We start from the raw sequence: 19863 nt of genomic DNA, 5'->3' as shown, positions 1-19863 counted from the left end.
GCACTATCTATGAGACCATGGTGTATATCCAGAACAGTTACACTGATGTCAATACTATTACCCCAAAGTAATGAAGGTGTCAGAACAGAAAATACCACCTTGAAAAATGAATCAGGTGGTTTAGAAATGTGTTTTTTACAATAAGGTAATGGGAGTGAGTTTCTCTTAATTTAGGTTTCCTGAGCTCTTATGGCTTTTCTATATCAGCTAAAGGCACTGTAGCACTTACAAGGGTCACAGAAGTCTATGAAAAGATGAAATTACTTGGTATTTGACTTCCTGCCAACCACTACACAGGCTTTCTGAAAGAACACCGCTTCCCACAAATTTGCTATATGGCTCTCCTCTCAAATAAAATATTGGAACCTGGATGCCTAAACTTCGGTTCCTAGTTCCCTACTTAAACCCTTCAATATGAGAGGCCTGATTTAAGAAGTGCTGAGCATTGCCACATACTTAGCACTGAAAGCCTTGGGAAGCGGCAGGTGCACAGCCCCATTGAATGGTATCAGAGAGCGAGCCGTGCTAGTCTATATACTATCAAAACAAAAAAGCAGTCAAGTAGCACTTTAAAGACTAACAAAATAATTCATTAGGTGAGCTTTCGTGGGACAGAAATGTCTTTCTGTGGAATTAGCAGCTGAAAAGGTTTTTAATGAGCAGCTGGAGCACTTGTGGAGGGCTATGGCTTACACCTGGCAAGGGGATAGTCAGGAGAGACACTTACCAGAGAGAGGCAAAGGCAGGTGGGGAGCCAACCAGGAGATAGGTAGTTTTAGAGTCTGGGCTTTCTCCCTGGCAAAGGTACTATAGAAGAGCCCAGTGAATGCAGCTTAGAGCTCGGGGATGGCTCTGGGGCAGAAAGGTAGCAGGGACAAAAGATGCACTTGAAGCAGGCCTGGGAGAAGACCATGCCCCTACACAGCCTGAGAGTGGATCACTGATAAGGTCAGATCCTGCCTGCAGAGAATCAGGCTCAGGGAAGGACTGCAAGGGAGGAGACCTGCATGCCTGTGGCATGACAGGAACTAGATGTCTAGGGAGAAAGCCCTGGTTGAGAAAACGTCTGCAGCACCCAGGAGGCGGTGAGGAGTCTTCTTCAGACTGAGCTCAAGAAGCCATTATATTTCTTTGTGTTTAACAGGGGCTTTGGATACCCAAGAAGGGGTGATGCTTCAGTAAGAGCGACCTAGTGAGAGGGCCAACTCACCACAGCAGACCATGGACGTCCTAAAGAGAGTGTGACAGAGTAGTTGGAATGCTGACACTTGCCATGAAGGCTGTTGTGAAATAAGACTATCAGAAATGGGTGTGAATGTGACTTCTTGACTCCTCCCCCCCCCCCCAACCCCCAAATAAGGAGAGAGTGAGGTGGTCATGAATTTAGGGAAATAAAGGCAGAGCTGTGGGCCAGAAGGAGGTGCTCTGGTAGTCATGCTGCCTATGAGGATGTCAGCCATGATGTATATATTTTAAAAACTATGATATTGTAGCTGTATCTTGCTAAGCAATACATAGGGTTCTGGCTAATTAAGCAAGCCTTTACATATAGAATTATCTTATAATTCATTTCCAGATGCCATATTCCTTCCCTGCCACTAACTTTTACAGGCATCAAGCAGTCCTGTAGCACCTTAAAGACTAACAAAGTTATTTATTAAGTAATGAGCTGTTGTGGGTCTTACCTACAGAAGTTCATTACTTAATAAATCTATGTGTTAGTCTTTAAGGTGGTTGCTTTTGTGAAGCTACAGACTAACACAGCTACCCCTCCAAAATACTTTGCAGGAATACTCATTTTCACACATGATGTTGTAGTTAGCTGTCATCACTTCATGTGGACAGATAATCTATGATCTGTAAATAAAGACAACAGACCATGAGGCTAGGCAGAGGCTATATTTACTGTACATTGGACCTCGTTGTATGCCATGGCTGAAATTGTTGAAAGCAGCCTATGGGACTTGGATAGCCAATTCATGGCAAAATTTTATGGAAAAATGAGCCTTTAAAAGCATTTAACAGCTCAGTCTTTAGAGACTCAAAACATGTGACTGTGGAAACAATCGTCTCCAATCAGAGCAGCACAGGCCTGAGCTGGTAGATTGAATGACTGCTGCTGTTTGTTTGTTAAGAAAGAATAATACACAGCCCGGTAAAAGACACTCCATACAAGGTGCAGAAGGCGACAGGTTGCTGCCAAAGAGTTTACGGTCTAATCAGCGAGATACCATATTTCAGCCCTGAATGCACTGCAAGATCCAGTGGAAGGGTTTATTTGAAACCTATTTTTGTCTGTTTCATAAAGAGTGGTGTGTCAGCACTTCACTTGTATTGTGCAACAGTGCTGTGTATTGCAGAACTGAATTTGAGGAAGCATTGCCAAAGGTTTGTGCCATCATTGCTGCTGCAACCCCAGAGGCTCTGAGACCACTGACAAGGGAGAGTGAAGTCTCTGCTGTGAAGCCTTGGCTAAGGACCAGCTGGCTTTTAGCTCAAGCAACAGAGCACATGGCTTTAGCTCCTAATATTGCAGGTTCATTCCCTCCTGCCTATGACCCAAATCCAGTGGTCTTGCACTTCCATGACTATTCACAGTAGGCAGATGCTACCCGGTGCTAACAGGCAGGCCAGAGAGCACCACATAACAAAAACTACAGTTAACAATCCACTTTGCACTTAGTACAGGCTGGTGTAGTCCCTCTTCTCTCTCTCGTGAGGGACATTGTGGCTGCGTCTACACAAGATGGTTTTGTTGGCAAATCCAGGGTTTTAATCAACAAAACGTGCAGAGCATCTGCACTCAAAATGTGTTTTGTTGACTGTATGTTGACAAAACTTGGCACTTCGGCAGACAGGGTTCTGCCTCTTGCAGATGAGGACTAATGCCTTTGTCAACAGTTTCTGTCAAAAAAAAAACAAACAAAAAAACAAAAAGCACATAGATTCTCCAGTAGGCCCTCTGTGGACAGACAGAGCTTCTGTTTCCCGGGCAGCCCTGTTTGCTTAGTTTCTGGTTGGCCGTTCCGTCAAGAGAGTGGCCAGGCAGTTTTTCCACTTTCTGTCAACAGAGGGGTTTGCTCTTTTGACCCATTTTTGCAAGTAGGTGTGATCTGTCAACAGAAATTTTGCCGGACAATCTCTTTCAACAGTAACGTCTGTTGAGAGATCACTGTAGTGTAGCCATAGCCTACAAGTAGCCAGCTCAATGGTATGAGAACAGAACTCCAGGAGTCTGGGGCAGATTGGAAGAAGGCATAAAGATGGGCGGGAGTGAAATGCATTGACAGAGAGAAGGATAAGGATGGCTGCATTTAAAATGAAACTACAAAGCACAGCTGTAATAATACTGGCAGATACCAAATTTTGCTGTCTGAAGTGAAAAAAGGAAGCGGAACTTAACAATGACATGTCCAGAGCCTGCATCTTGAATTTGACATTTTGCAGATTTCCCTCTAGCTGAACCAGCAGGCTGATCCACAGTTGTCTTCGTCTGTTGCCTGCTGATTGGCTGAAAGCATGTGCTCTTTCAATCGTGTTTCTCATTGCACAGTCACAGATGATAACAAAAAGGCAGGGCTTGGAATTCATAACATTTTGTGATGACATATAAGAATGGAAGTATGCAAATAAGGAAAAACCCACACTAACCAGCATTAATCACTGCAACATTGGCTGATCTTCTGGCTTTATACCCTATGCAAACCAAGTGGTCCAACCAACTTTGTTCACGCAATTGGAAGCAATTGCATTGCCTTCAGTGTGCCTGCTTACTTGATAGCAGAATTTGATCCATTTTTTCACTGAGGTTGCTTGGTGTGTGAGGGCAGGATTTGGTTCAGTAACTGTAGCTGAACCTTCCCTGCCCCCCACCCCCTGCCTGCCCAGCAATATCCAATTTGGATCTAATCTTCATAGCCAAATTGTCCTGTTCTCGTGTTGGACGTGTATGGTATATTTGAGACACAAGTTCCCTGTTTTAACCAAAGGAATCAAAATGCTTTGAACTGCTACCTCACTGTTACACCTGATTGTGATTATACTCAATTAGCACTAAAATATGTTCCCTACTGTTCCTTTAAGAAGAAACCAAGCAGGTGTTCAAGAGAATGGTGCACAGTGTTTCCTTCGCAGTCAGTCCAGGAAAAAGATGTGATCAGAGCCTGTTGTGCTGGAAGAGGGTGAAGGGCCTCAGCCTGGGGAGAGTTGCATCATTGGAGAAGTTGTGCAACAATAATAACTCGGTTTGTGTGAAGACAGCCTCCTGAAAAGGCAACTTGCCTCCTTTTGAAGTGCTGATGCTCTCACTATGTTAAGAACATACAATAGGAGAGATTTGAATATCAAGAGGGGAGCTGTTGTGCCGGAGAGGGGAATTTCAGGCATAATAGGGATTTGTGGAGCAGGGCATTGTAAAATCAAACCCAAACTTGGCTTAAATAAGAAATGATTTCAAGTGAAGCAACGTTAGGCCAATGCTATGCGCTATTGAAAATGCCATCATGCAGCGCAGTCTGGCCTGTTAGCTGTGCTCAGGAACAGACATAGCATCATGCATATGCATTTCTAGGGGAGGATTACACTACAGTGAAAGGTCAAATTAAGATATGCTATTCCAGGTATGTTAATTACATAGCTGGAGTCATAGGATCTTAATTCAGGCTTCCATCCTGTCTCCACTGAGGGAGGCTGATGGGAGCAAATGCCCCCATGGACTTCTCTTGCTCCTAAGGTTGGGCTGGCCTATCGGCACTGATGCAGGCACCCTGTAAGTTTGATTTACGTTATCTCTGTTAGGCACACTAAATCAAATCAAACGCTGGACGATCACCTACAGCAGGATCCATCTTCCCTGTAGTAAAGACGTACCTCCTACAGTGGGTATGGGGGGGGTAACAGAAGGTACTACCAGGTGTTCCACACAAAGGGCTAAGTGAAGTGTGGCTGAAATCCAGAGCAGACACTGGCTACATCTACGGTGCTCAAAGACAACCCAAACCTGTGGCAGTAAGTCTCAGAGCCTGGCATAGTTGACTCAGACTTGCACTATGGAACTAAATACAGCAATCTAGAGAACCTTAATGGGGCTGGGCCCTGGATCTGAGGCCTACACTCCTTGCTGGGGGTTCATAGCCCAAGCTCCAGCCTGAGTAGGAACATCTGCATTACTATTTTTACCCCCATAGCCAAAGCCTGAGTCAGTTGGCCTGGGCTCTGAGGCACATTCCTGTGGAGATTTTTCCAACATAGACATACCCTGAAGCAGAACATAGGCTCTGGATATGTGCCTAGTCTCTAGATGTAGCTCACTGGAAGCAATATGAATATGGGCCTGGGCTGGAGCATTAACTACACAAACACCTAAAAATGCTACAGACTTATTAGTGAGCTGGCCTCCTTCCTGGCACTTGGCAAACACACTTGAACCTGATGGTGAAAGCAGTGGGTATCTAAAGTGCTGCGTGAATAACTGCCCCAGAAGCGCAATCAGTTGGGCTTCCAGCAATCAAGATGCCATCTGGACAGAGTCTAACTTGATGCCCAAGAAGATAAACACAGCTGGATTTTCTAAATGCCAAGGACACGCACTGCCATTTTTTTTTTAATTATGCAGAATGTACAGTGCTGAATGCTGTTGCTGAAGGCTGGAGGCTTTGTATTTTACAGGCTGGGGAAAAGATGGCTCAGTATGATTTCTGTGCATAACCATCCGCTGCTTAGGTTTTAAATTCAGTATAAAGGAGGATAAGCCCACATGATGGAGCAGCTACTGCACGGAACACATCTCTTCTTGATTAATGGCTGTACAGCGTGTTGCTGCTGGTCACTTTTATATCCTCTTTCTCTGGATTACATCATTTCACTGCTCCATTAATTAGAGCTGGACAAGTCAATTGGATAGCTGCCTGTAGCACAGGCTGTAGCACATAAAAGTGAATGGGGTAGGAGGGTTGGTTAACGCACCAGAGCTAAGATTTAATACCCACCACAGACTAAAATACTTTCAGGAGCTTGGGTGTTCTAAACATATTGAGAAGTAGCCTGGGTTCAGGAAACCTTAGACTTGTGGCTCTGTATTTTTGTTACTCAAATGTTTTGGGGCTTTCCTGACTTAGTTGGTTAATTTTTTTATCTTTATGTAGATAAAAAATCAAGAAACTAACTTTCGTTCTGCAGAGGATTTAAATGGAAAGGAATAGTAGGGAGGACTCACGAGTCTCTTTCAGCCCTGTCTTGGGAAGATGTATGCCACTGACATATGTATCCTTAATGTTTCAGCTGTTTGGCTTACTCCTACCATTTATTTTTACATCTTATGTAACGACTGGAAAGGTGTCCTTATTTAGCATTACACCCTATAATTCTGTAAAGTAAACCTATGTGTACCCTGCTCTTTTGTCATTACAGCTTTTGTGCCTCGAGAGTGTGAAAAAGCACCTCCCGTGCCCCTTCAAATGAGAAATGGTTTAATGACATAGAGTGCCCATGTGGGCAGTGGTTCATTGGTGGGAGATACGCTCTGGGCAATGAAGCCACCACCTCTCTTTTGTGGTGACTTTATTTGGTCACCCGGAGAGTTGTCTCACAGTGGCTGAGAGTGATCACATGGTGCCTCTTAGCACGATGTGGCTGTGTGGCCATGCAGAGCTAGACTTAGGTGCAAAGCATTAAGTTCGCTGACAACTGGGACTGCTTCTTCGGAGAGGAAACTTTTTCTTTCCATTTTCCCTTCACCTAATTTTACTTTTAGAATCTTTTCCCCACTATTCAACTTCTGTCTTTCCACCTTAATATATGTAAAGAAACGACTGTACGACCTAGGCTACGGTTACACTAGCAAGTTTTGCTGGCAAAGCCCCAGTTTTGTCTATAAAACTCGTGGAGCGTTCACACACAAAATAGGTATCTGGACAAAACACAGCACTTTTGCTGCCAGCGTTCACTTTGAGGCATAACAGTGCTGTCGACAGATTCTGTTGACAAGAAAAGCTGTGTGGCTGCTCTTGGGGCGGGGCCTTCTCTTGACAGACAGGGCATCCGTCACCATGGGCAGCCCTGTCTGCTGTGCTTCTGGGTGCTGGTTTTGTTGAGAGAGCAGTCAGGCAGTCCGGCTGCTTTGTCAACAGAGCAGAGCACTCTCCTGATTGGCTTTTGTGTGTGGCTGCGCTCTGTCAACAGAAGTTTTGTTGGGAAAGCTCTTCCGACAGTGACTTCTGTTGACAGAGCGCTGTAGTGTAACTAGAGACTTAGAGGAGTTCTAGTTCTGAATCTGAGACCATTTTGAACTTCTAAGTCAGGGAAAACCTAGCTGTGGCCTTGGCAAGGCCAACAGCTACCAGAGCCTGTGGGTGGCGTTTGGGTGACATTGGTGTAAATTATTTCAAAATCCCTTGTTCTGAAATTAGCGCCAGCTAAACAGCACTGAAAGTTGGAATAAGTGGCTTTTCTGAAAGTTCCATTACCCTGCCTATGACAAGGGGTACCGGAACCAGAATACTATGCTCAAAAAGCCATCGCTATTTTGAGCATGGGGGGAAAAAGCCGGGGTGTTGCTATGTTGGGATACATTTGTATCCCAAAATAGCAATCACCATATAGACATAGCCCAAGGATGCAATGTTTGGCCCCTTTATGGTAGATGGGTTCAAACTCACATATATGTGATAACTTAGAACATCTAATTTTGTTCATGGTTCCCGTGTGCTGGACCCTGTACATTCAGGCTCTGAGGAGTTTCTAGTTTAAAGGGACAAGACAGGCAAAAGAGGTGAAATAATTTGCTCAAGGTCACATAGCAGGGAAGTGGCAGAGCTGGGAACAGAGCTTAGGTACTCTGAGTCACTCGCCAATACATTGGTCCATGGGTTTAATTGCTCATTACCTTGTTGCTCAAGGATATTGGACTCCTGAGAGAACATTTTCCATATGTGCCTGTATGGGATGGTTGCTGTGCTTTACCACTGCATGAGAACCAGAAAAGGTAGTTTTAGGAAGGCAGGAAGCCTGATCTGGGCAGCCATTGAGAAATGATTTCTAAATTTGGCACCATGCAACTGTCATCACTAATGGCAGCTCTGTGCTTGCGCCCCCATGTGAGATGCTGGCAATGGGCATGTATTTCCCATTCCCTCCCCCAGTACAGAAAGGGCTGGTAAGTATGATGTACCATGATGAGGCTTAGGATCCAATTTGAACAAAAGGCAGCACTCAAAAAAAATGGCCACCCCAATCATCCTATGGAGGGGAAGGATGGGGAGGTTATCTGGCACCAAGTTTCATCTGGCAGTGGCTGCAGCAGGCGTGAACCCCAGGGTTCCCTGTACGCCGAGCATGTTGGCAGCCACTCAAGACAGATTCAGGTGCCATCCAGCTGATCAGCAAAGTTCTCGCAGCCAGCAGCATGTGTTTCCATTGGTGGTGCGTGTCCGCACATGCCTGGGTGCAAATACGAAAATTAATTCTACCCATGGATGGAAAAAATTAGAGGCTTCCCCCCTCCCCCCGTGCACTCACCACACAGCTGCCAGGAGTGGCTGCCTTCTCCACCTTGATATGCCCTGCCACACTTCCCTCCCAGCCTGCTGCGCCTCACTTCTCCACAGAGGTGGAAACAGTGTGTTCCTCCTACTCCTGCTGGTGCGGGGAGGTGAAGTGCAGCAGACCGGGAGGGCCATGCAGGGGAGAAGTGAGGTGAACCCTGCTGCCTCTCTCAAGCCTAACCGTGGCCCCAAGTAATTCCAGGCCCCTTCTCTGGGGGGAGGAGGTAAGAGGGTGGAGGGGGCTTGGATAGGAAGAATTGGGTTGGGCAGGGGAAAGGAGGTTGCCTTGGGTCCCACATCTGGGGCACAGGGGGCATTGCCCCAGGCCCCACCCCTCCTCAGGATGGCCTTGGTGATACTTCTGGCTCTCCATCTCCAGTCCCCCTGCTCTCCAGTTCTCTTGGCATCCTCAGAATATTCTGGCCTCCCCCGCATGACTGAATCAATCCAATCTTTTTGCCAATTCAGCCTGCTGCATGTATTCAGGGCTGTTTTTACTGGTGGAACACACTGGAACAGAGTTCCAGCACCTTCTTTCCACTAGAACACCAGAAAAATGGTCACTGTCAGTTGTGCAGCAGCTCAGCAAGTGGGCATGAGTTGTATGTTGCTGTGAGCCAGATAGAGATGGTGGGACCCCTGGGAATATTTTTTTTTCTTGCATTTGCTCGAGTCGTAGATGTCACAGTTCAGGTCTACTTCCTTTTTCTTCATGATGTGGAGTTTCCATTTCAGATGTCAAAATTTTGGTATCCTCCGATGTTCTTTGAGCTATATTGGTTCCAGAATACTAGAGACACAAGATGGGTGAGGTAATATATTTTACTGAACGAGACAAGCTTTCAAGCTTTTTTGCAGAGCTCTTCTTCAGGTCTGGCAAATATACTTAGAGTGTTACAGCTCAATATAAATGGAAATGGATCATTTAACATAAAGATCAGAGGGGTAGCCGTGTTAGTCTGGATTTGTAGCAGCAACAAAGGGTCCTGTGGCACCTTATAGACTAACAGAAAAGTTTAGAGCATGAGCTTTCGTGAGCGCAGACTCACTTCATCAGATGCTGGTCCTGGAAATCTGCAAGGCCAGGTATAAATAGGCCAGAGCAAGGCTGGGGATAACGAGGTTAGCTCAGTCAGGAAGGCTGAGTTGTATTGTCATCAGTAGATCTGGAGGTGTGAACTCCAAGAGAGGGGAAGCTGCTTTTGTATTTAGCCAACCATTCACAGTCTTTGTTTAATCCTGAGCTGAGGGTATTGAATTTGCAGATGAATTGTAGCTCAGCAATTTCTCTTTGGAGTCTGGTCTTGAAATTTCTTTGCTGCAGGATAGCTACTTTTAAATCTGCTACTGATTCATGGCTGACCTAGAACAACGCTTCCTCAACTCACGTCCACTAACACCCCGGCTCTATTTACGCTACATTGACGACATCTTCATCATCTGGACCCATGGGAAGGAGACTCTGGAGAAATTCCACCGGGACTTCAACAACTTCCACCCCAACATCAAGCTCAGCCTGGACCAATCTACACAGGAGATCCACTTCCTTGACACTACCATGCTTATACACAATGGACACATCGGTACCACCCTGTACCATAAACCCACTGACCGCTACGCCTACCTTCATGCCTCCAGCTTCCATCCCAGACACACCACACGATCCATCGTTTACAGCCAAGCACTTAGATATAACCGCATTTCTTCCAACCCCTCCGACAGAGACAAACACCTACAGGATCTGCACCAAGCATTCTTGAGACTGCAATACCCACCTGAGGAAGTGAGAAAACAAATCAACAGAGCCAGATGTGTGCCACGAAACCTCCTGCTACAGGACAAGCCCAAGAGAGAAACCAACAGAACACCACTAGCCATCACCTACAGTCCTCAGCTAAAACCCCTACAGCGCATCATCAGGGATCTACAACCCATCCTGGACAATGACCCCCACTTTCACAGGCCTTGGGAGGCAGACCAGTCCTTGCCCACAGACAACCTGCCAACCTAAAACAAATCCTAACAAGCAACTATACACCGCACCACAGTCACTCTATCTCAGGGACCCATCCATGCAACAAACCTCGTTGCCAGCTCTGCCCACATATACACACCAGCAACATCATTACAGGACCTAACCGGATCAGCCACACCATCGTGGGTTCATTCAGCTGCACGTCTACCAATGTAATTTATGCCATCATGTGCCAGCAATGCCCCTCTGCCATATACATCGGACAAACTGGACAGTCTCTACGTAAAAGAATAAATGCACACAAATCAGACATCAGAAATGGCAATATACAAAAACCCATAGGAGAGCACTTCAGTCTCCCAGGACACACAGTAGCAGATTTAAAAGTAGCTATCCTGCAGCAAAGAAATTTCAAGACCAGACTCCAAAGAGAAATTGCTGAGCTACAATTCATCTGCAAATTCAATACCCTCAGCTCAGGATTAAACAAAGACTGTGAATGGTTGGCTAAATACAAAAGCAGCTTCCCCTCTCTTGGAGTTCACACCTCCAGATCTACTGATGACAATACAACTCAGCCTTCCTGACTGAGCTAACCTCATTATCCCCAGCCTTGCTCTGGCCTATTTATACCTGGCCTTGCAGATTTCCAGGACCAGCATCTGATGAAGTGAGTCTGCGCTCACGAAAGCTCATGCTCTAAACTTTTCTGTTAGTCTATAAGGTGCCACAGGACCCTTCGCTGCTGCTTAACATAAAGAGTTATTTCAAGGTGGAGTGGCCTGTTAATACCTCCCGAGCCCTCAAAGGAGGGAGAGAAGAAAAGAAAGCTGTGTTCAGAGCCAGGCACTATTGCTCTAGTACGTACTCATCCTCAGAGGAAACCAGCATGACACCTTCCGAGGATGAGCCTGGGAACTAACATTCATAACTTTGCTAGAAACTAAAAATCATGAACCAAATAGCATCGCTAGATTTATGGCTTAGTGCTAAAGCCTAGGTTTCTTCCTCCCCTGCAACTTCCTCCCTCTCCTGCCCCAGCTGGAGAAGTCTTAAAGGGCCATTTCATCTAACACTGGAAATGTGTTATTTACTTGGTGGTGTCCAACCTTTTTGCTAGTGCAGACCCCCCAATCACCTCCCCAAACCATTCGCAGACCTCCACCAAAGCCAATTCTAGCCGCTATGTACACTTCTTTAAATGAAAAAAGGAAACCACAGCATGGATTTTCAGAGAGCAGTTAATAACATTATTGGAAGATAGTTAATTTAAAAGTAATAATTGACTGTAACTCTGAAATTTATTTCAAACTTATGTTCTATGATCATTATTCTTTATCTTTTCAAACAGTTCTTTCCACCTTCTATTTAACTGTGACACTCTGAGTATTTTTCCCAGACCTGAAGGAGAGCTTTATGTAGGCTTCAGACCTTGTCTCGCTCATCAACAGAGGTTGGTCCAATATAGCATATAACCTCACCCTGCTTGCCTTTTTAATAAGTTAGGTCCAGCAGGACTACCACAAGGCTCCATACAAGTGGAAAGAAAGATAGTGTGTGTCTGTTTTCTTTGCTGAATTAGCCTGCACTGCAGGAAATAGGTTAATCAAACTAAACATTTGCTTTTTAGTTCATAGACCAAAACATTTCTTAAAAATTCAGCTATGGCTGTATGGATATTAATGTTCATACAATACTGCCATCCAGTGTCTAGTTAGACTAGTAGTAAGGAGGAAAATTACAGTCATGTTAATCAATTAGTCTTTCCTGTTACTGTGTTTGGACCATTCATCTTCTGATCTTAAAACAAAACAAAACAACTAAACCATAACAACAAAAAAACCCCCATATGTGCTATGCTGTAGAATGTGTCACATATTATAATGGATACTGCTGTGCAAACTTTTAAAATATAATCAAAGGCACTGCAGACGTAAACCAAACAGGGGAAAACAAAAGGAACCAAAGTCATTCTGTGACCTCCATCTTTTACTTGAAATTTAGGCCAGTCTAATCACCATGCCTTAAAACCCAACCTTTGATTTGTTTTAAATCCAAAGAAAGGTGAAATATTAATAACAGGAGAGACACAATTTTTTAACCAAAAATGGATGCCAACTTCAACTATTCAAAAAGCACAAGATTGGTTTTGAAATCATGAGATTTATGTAAAAATATCAGATTTGGTGCTTTGTTTGTTTTTCTGCTTTTTGAACCTTCAGGGTGCATGGGGGTGGGATGGGGAGCACATTTGGAAGATTTCTCTCCACCTACCAGGGATAGGCGCCATCTTTTTCTTTAAGAATAGAGGCTGAAAGCATCACATATTCACTTGACTCCAGGAGCTGAGGCTTCAAGTTAAACAATAATTACCATGAGACTTGTGACAAAATCATGAGAGTTGGTAACACAGAGAATATCTGTCTGCTTTTGTATGTGGGAGGGAGAGATTAAAAAAAGTTATTTGTTGTCCCTAAAATACAGAGAACACCAGGGCTGGAACACCTATGGGGAAAAATTGGTGAGTGCTGCGAACTCATTGGCAGCCCTTCCTTCCCCCAATGCCTCTTGCCCACCAGTGGGCCCCATAAATAACAACTCCTCTCCCAACGCCTCTTGCCTGCCGCAATCAGTTGTTTTCTGGCATTCCGGAGACTCTGGAGGGAGGAGAGAGGCTCTAGCAGACTCGGTGAGGGGATGGAACTCAGTGGGAAAAGGTGGCCAAGGGAAGAGTGGAGGCAGGTAGAGTTGGGGTGAGGCTTTGGGGAAATCATGTGGAATGCGTGGCAGGGCCTGCAGCAGAGCCAGGGGTTGAGCTTCCCCTGCACTTCTGAAAGTTGGCACCTCCATCCTAAGGCTACAGTGCCTGTGGAATTTACACTTACGTAACTAACTAAATTGATCATTAAAGAGAGAACCCTGGCTCAAGAGAGGTGCGTATGGGCAGTGTGTGAGCCCCTGGCTTGGGGACCAGCCCCTTAGCCATGTCCCTTCTGCCAGAAGCCCTGCCCCTTCTGCTCCTACTGCCCCCTCATTGTGGCGACTAGCCCCCAGCTTCCTCCACCCACATTTTCTCTGCTTTCCCCTGATTACCAGCCCTGGAGCCCAGGGCTGCCTGGCAGTGTGGCACTGTGAGGCTGGATGGTGCAGCTCCAGTCGCCCTAACTCTGGAGCATTGGACAGACAGGTAGGCAGTGTGGCCCCAGCCTCCCACCCAGGAAGTTCCCCACACTTTGGCTGGACCATTAGCCCCAGCGCTGCAGTGGCCCAAGCCTGCCTTTCTGCCCCAGGAGCAGGCGGAAGGAGGCCTACAGGCAGAGCATGGCGGGGGGGGCTCCTCAGACAGTTTGGGAAGGCAGCACCTTCGCCTGCTAGGTTATTAGATCATTAAGAACACAAGAATGGCCGCATTGTCTCAGGGCAATGGTGCACCCGGCCTGGTAATCTGTCTGACTGTGGCTGGTGCCAAAGGCTTCAGAGGAAAGTGACCATCTGTCCCATACTGGGCAGGAAGGTCCCGTACTTTGGGTGCCAAAGATGTGCCCCTACTTATTTTTTAGAAGAGACCAATTGTCTCCCCTCCCACCCCCTGGCTGACTTTTTCCACCAGCAGCTGCACAGGCTGGGGCCACGCAGGCACAGCTGCTGGCGAGTGTTCTCTGAGCCTCAGTGAAGTGGGGGAGCCTGGGTGGCTGCCACATCCCTGATGCTTCCCCGGGGCTCTGGGAGTGCTGGCAGCTGCAGTTTCCCTGGGGCTTGAAGGGGTGGGCCAGTGGCTGCAGCTTCCCGGCGCTCCTGGGGCTCCTGGTGGCTGTGGCTTCCCCAGGGCTGCCGCTTTCCTAGGACTCAGGGAGCGCCGGTGGCTGTGGCTTTCCCAGGGCTCCTGGGGAGTGCTGGGGACTGCTGCTTCCCTGGACTTCCGAGCAAAGCCAGCAGCTGCTACCTCCTTCCCAGCTCCCTGGGGCTTGGTGGAGCCTCCCCTCTCACCCATATCTCCCTGTCCTATATTTGGGACAGGGAGATATGGTCGTCCTTCTTCAGAGGCAGTGAACGGAACAGGGCATCTGCTCAGAGATCTGTCCCCTCTTACTCAGTCTGGGCTTCCAACAGCCAGAGGCTCAGGGACCCCTAGAGGAAGCTTGGCTAAAAGCCGTCGAAGACACTATTCCCCAGTGATACTTTAGGCTTCCACACCATCCTCTGGCAAACAGTTCCACAGAGTCACTGTTTGTTGTGTGAAGAAATACAGCAAAAGCTGTATCATCTGGCATCCCTGGGCAACTGGGGATGCTGGATAATAAAATTAGCTGGATAGTCAAGCTGGGGCCGGCAGCTGCTCCGAAACCCCAGCCAGGCAGTGGACATCTAGCCCCATTCTGATGGCCCCCAGCCAGGCAGCTGGCCTGCTCTCCTTGCTCTGGGTGGGTAAACAGCCCTGTGGCAGCAGGCCCTGGCTGGTCAGCCAGTTAACCAAATGTGCCCATTATCCAGGCACCAGATAACTGAGCTTTTACTGTACTCCCTTTTGCTAGTTTTAAACCTGCACCCTATTAATTTCATCAAATGGTCTCTATTTCTATGTTATGTGATGAGGTAAATGGTACTTCCCTACTCACTTCAGACTATACTTGATTTTATAGACTCCAATCATACCATCCCCTTAGTTATCTCTTTTTGAAGTTGAACAAGGCCACTCTTTTTAATCTATCCTTTTATGGGGGCTGTCCCATACTCCTACTCATTTTTGTTGCTGTCCTCTGTATTTTTTCTGTTCTTAATGTACCTTTATTTGAGATGAGGCAACCAGAACATCACTGAGTATTCAAGGTGTGGGCATACAATGGATTTATATAATGCCATTATAGTACTTTCTCTTTTATTATATATCTTTTCCTAATGGTTCCTAGCACTCTGTTATCTTGTTGACTGCTGCTGCACATTGAACAGATGTTTACAGAGAATTAGCCTTGGTCAACTTAGCTTGGCTTATGGGGTGAACGGCCATTCTCAAAAACAAAACAAGACAAAACAACACCTTATGAAAATCTAGGGAAATCAATCTTTCTGTGCTGATCCCAGTACTTCCAGATACCGCTACTACTTTGGGTTCAGGCTGCATGTTCCTGTCTCACCAGCCAGCTATAAACCTGAGACCTGAAATGCTGAACTTTAATTTTTTTTGTTTGCAGGTAAGGCTGGAGTGTATGGAATAAAACTAAGATGCTGCAATTCTTCTCCAGCCCTGAAGAAAAATCCAGGTAACATCCACTTGCAACATTCTGAGGTCACACTACAGAGTTTTCTGTGTAGTTTGAAAGATTTTAACTTTCACTAGCAGTGAACAGTGATATTAAGTACAGAATGAAATGCAGAATGAGGTTCCCAAGTTCTGATACTGAAAGTATCCAGAATTGCCTGGAGATTGTTTGAGAATTATAAGTATTAGTCTCTCCCATATTTCTTCCCTTCCTTCCTTCCTCCCCCCTTCCCCGGCCCTTCCTATATAAATCCTGGATTCTAATTTTCTATTCCAAAATCTGAGAAGTGGGTCTAACTCATGACAGCTCATTACCTAATAAATTTGTTAATCTTTAAGGTGCTATGGGACAGCTTGTTATAGGTATCTGATGAGCGCTGCTGATATCATCCAGGGTGAAGAACAACAACTCATGTGTCGGGGAGGAGGGGGTAGCTCAGTGGTTTGTGCATTGGCCTGTTAAACCTAGAGTTGTGAGCTCAGTCCTTGAAGGAGGCCCTCTGGGACAAATAAACTAAAAAAACAAAAAAAAAAGTCAGGGATGGTAATAGGTCCTGCTATGAGTGCAGGGGACTAGACCCAATGACCTCTGAAGGTCCCTTCCAGTTCTATGCAATAAATAGGTATAAGGAACAGAAACTACTTGTTCAGTCAGGATAAAAAATCCTTTACATTTAATAAAACCATGAACAGTGATTGCATTGACGTGGTTGGGCTGTCACTGTGTTGTACTGGGCTGGCACCTAAACCAATGTCAGACTTCCTCAGTGGAATCCAAAGGCAGTTTGGTCCCACCACCAAGAGATGGGGAGAAACACTCTTTCTGCCTGGGATCAGGAAACAATGCGGAAAAAAAAGGTTGAAGTGCTGTTTTCCTAAATCCTTCCTGCTTTTTTAGTTTGATCCTTTGGAAGCCCTTTAACAAATGCTCTAGTGTTTGGGATGGGCAGGGACAGGGGTGAAGGTCTCTTTGGCTCATCCTTCCCTCTAACCAAGGATTCTCCTTTTTGTTCCCCTTGCCTGAGTAGATGTTCTAGGCAGAAACTGGCAGTTTTGGGGTTTCGCTGGCGCCACTCTGACACGGAGAGAAGATTTAATGTAGGATGTAGGGCATAGTCACATGGGTCAGCAGTTTCTGCAGGCTCAGTCGTGGTCAGCCCAATGGAGTGACTGTTCCAAGCCTGATGAGAAGGCCTCGCCCTATGGTCCAAACCCACATGAGCTCCTTGATGTTGGTGTATGATTAACACCACAGGGAGTAATATGGCTCTCACATTTTACATATAATTATCCCAAAATAACAAAAATGAGCTCTTACTCCTCTGACCCAGCTGGATTGCTCAACTTCACTTAGTGGCAGCTTTGATGTGGATTTATAGTTGGGTGGCACTGCCTCTTGGCAGGACCTTTAGACACTGAAGCATCATTTTCTGGCATGAAGAAAGTGGGGGGAATCAACACAATTAATTAGCAAAAAGTTAGTAGTAGTAGCAGCTACCACTTGCCATTTACCAGACGCTTTAGAGATATTATAGCCAAAGGCAACCAAGCACACATCCTGTGCTGTGTGTCTGCAGGAAGTTAGTGCACACCATGGTCAAGGAAGTGAAAGACCTCATAACAAACAACAGGAACTGACGTGAATTTTGAAAAGAGAACTGAGACTAACCAGGATAAAACTGGTGGGTCGGGTGGGAACATCCACATTTCATCCGGAAGCTGATATGTTCCTTATTTTATTCTTCCTGAAAATACCATTTATTATTATTATTATTATTTATTATTAATAGCTGGGTGGCTCAGGGGAGACAAAAGGAAGAATTTGGTTGCATTTCAAAAACCATATTTTAAAATATTTTGAATACTACAGTCCTTGAATGGAATTTCTCCACCTTTTGGGTAGGTAATGCTGAATTCTCCTCATTCCAAAGTAAAGATACGACAGTAGTTGACTTGTATACAGCACTCCGACATGGCAAAACAGTAATAAAATAGGAGTTCACATTATCACTAATGAGGCCAAGTGAAACTGGAAACACAGAATCTCACAGCAGGATTGCACCAGTCTTGCACAGCGAAATTGGGAAGGACGGAAAGCTTAGGAATCACATCTCTCTCTCCATCAGTATCTGAGCATCTGCCACAAGGAAAAAAAAATATCAAACTCTCCCACTGGGTAAGCGCAGCTTGATGGAAGGCATGTTTGTGAAAAAGGAGTGTCTTCTTGTTGTCCTTTGTTGTGATAGGGTTGACAGTGATGCATGCATGGAACAATGGCTGTTGCTTCTGGAGATTGGGGAGATTAAATGCTTGATTACAGGAAATCACACTCAGATTAAAGACAAGGATTAAGTTTAGGGAAAATTATGGCCATTTAAAATATGCTTGGCACAGATCCCTTGAAATAATAGATGTGAATCCTAAGAAGAAATTCCATTACTAAGAAACGATAACCATAAAGTGCCCTGAAATATGTATATCCTTTGGTTTTCAACAAGGCACATTGGTTTATGAACTTACTTAACCCATAATAATCAAATAAGCTGTCAAAGAAGGGATGAGACATTTGTATTGTGCCTGTGCTGAATTACAGTGTCAGGCAAGCAGTAATGTCTTCTTTCTTTTGATTTTGTGCAGTGATTTTGAAGCAGCTGGCAGAAGGACGGACACCATCTCCCATGAATGCCCAAGAAATTTCTAGAAATACACAAGATTTCTCCTCCTGCAGCGTATGTAGTAGTTACACAATGGAAGTACTATTTGGAACATTATACCAAGTTGCAGGGAAAGCCTGGGAGCCCTCCTTATGCAGCTAATCTCCACCATCAAAAAGGAGGGGGTTCCTAATGGGTCATATAGTTCATCTTGTACTGTGGCAGGTCTCCAATATCCTATAACAAAATGATTATGAAGTCTAGCGGGGATGGTGTCTGTTGATGTCAGCATTTCCTTTGGCTGTGTGTTCCATCACCTAATCACACTTGCAGTCAGCTAGAAAAATTTACTATTGGTTAAATTATCTTTTCCTTGCCCCAGTTTAATTCTGTTATTCCTTGTTCTGTCGCCTTGACTAGTGAGACTAATTGACTCTTTCCTCTGAGTTACATCCTGTAAAATATTTGTGCTGTCATTCCTATGGCCCTTTCCCCATCAGCTGTATTTTTCAAGATTTTACATGTTCAGCTTTTTTAGCTCTTCTTCATATGCCTGAGTTTCCAAATCACAGAAACTAAATTATGCTTAAAAAAGTGTCCCCCAGCAGGTGCATTAGTTGTCTTTTGCTACACCATCGCACTGATTAATTGGGCACACACACTGTCAGGCCTGAGTGCTCACCAAATACAGGCCTTATCTTGATTCTCAGAAGACCTGGAGAGGTGCTGGAATTGGGGAGCTGAGTCAAATATACACAAGTGTCTGTCAATCTGCAAAGCTCCATTTGAATGTATTTTGGCACCAGTACTGCATCGCATGTGAAGTGGCTCTTAAGGTAACACAGGAGGAGCGGGGGGTGGACATCTCATTTAATAAACAAGCAAACAATTCCTTGAGTACTTATGTGCTGTCTGGTGCTGAGGTGAATGGAATGTCAATGCCTTTTGGTCTGCCACTGTTTGTGAGTGGTAAACGTTTCCTACGCAGGGTTTTCTTGCCAGGACTAAAGGAAAAGAGGGACAATAGCCCCACAGGAGCAACCCTTTTTACACAGGTAGAAATGAAAGTGATCAATAACAGTTTGAAAAATAAAGTACAAAAAGAAATGCTCACGTTGCAGATGAGCTTTCCCGCAAGCTGCCCATTAATTACCCATCCAGCCTGTTTATTTTTACTGACTGTTCTTTTGTTTTCAGCTTTTTGAGTCACACATACAACAACAACAACATATCCTCTGATCAGTGGCCCAGATTCTGACCTGCATAGCATGGCTGGGTGACTTTCTGAACATCTAGCCATGAGTGGGGTAGGAAGAAGGGCTCTCCTGCTAAAGCTAAGCATGGGTAAGATAGGCAATGCTACAGCAGAGATTATATTATAGACTGGTGTTGTAGCAGCATGTTGGGCAGGTGCTATGGTGGATCACCATATTGGGT

Source organism: Carettochelys insculpta, chromosome 5 (assembly GCF_033958435.1).
Source record: "Carettochelys insculpta isolate YL-2023 chromosome 5, ASM3395843v1, whole genome shotgun sequence".
Taxonomy (NCBI): Eukaryota; Metazoa; Chordata; order Testudines; family Carettochelyidae; genus Carettochelys; species Carettochelys insculpta.
This window is presented reverse-complemented; position numbering follows the sequence as displayed.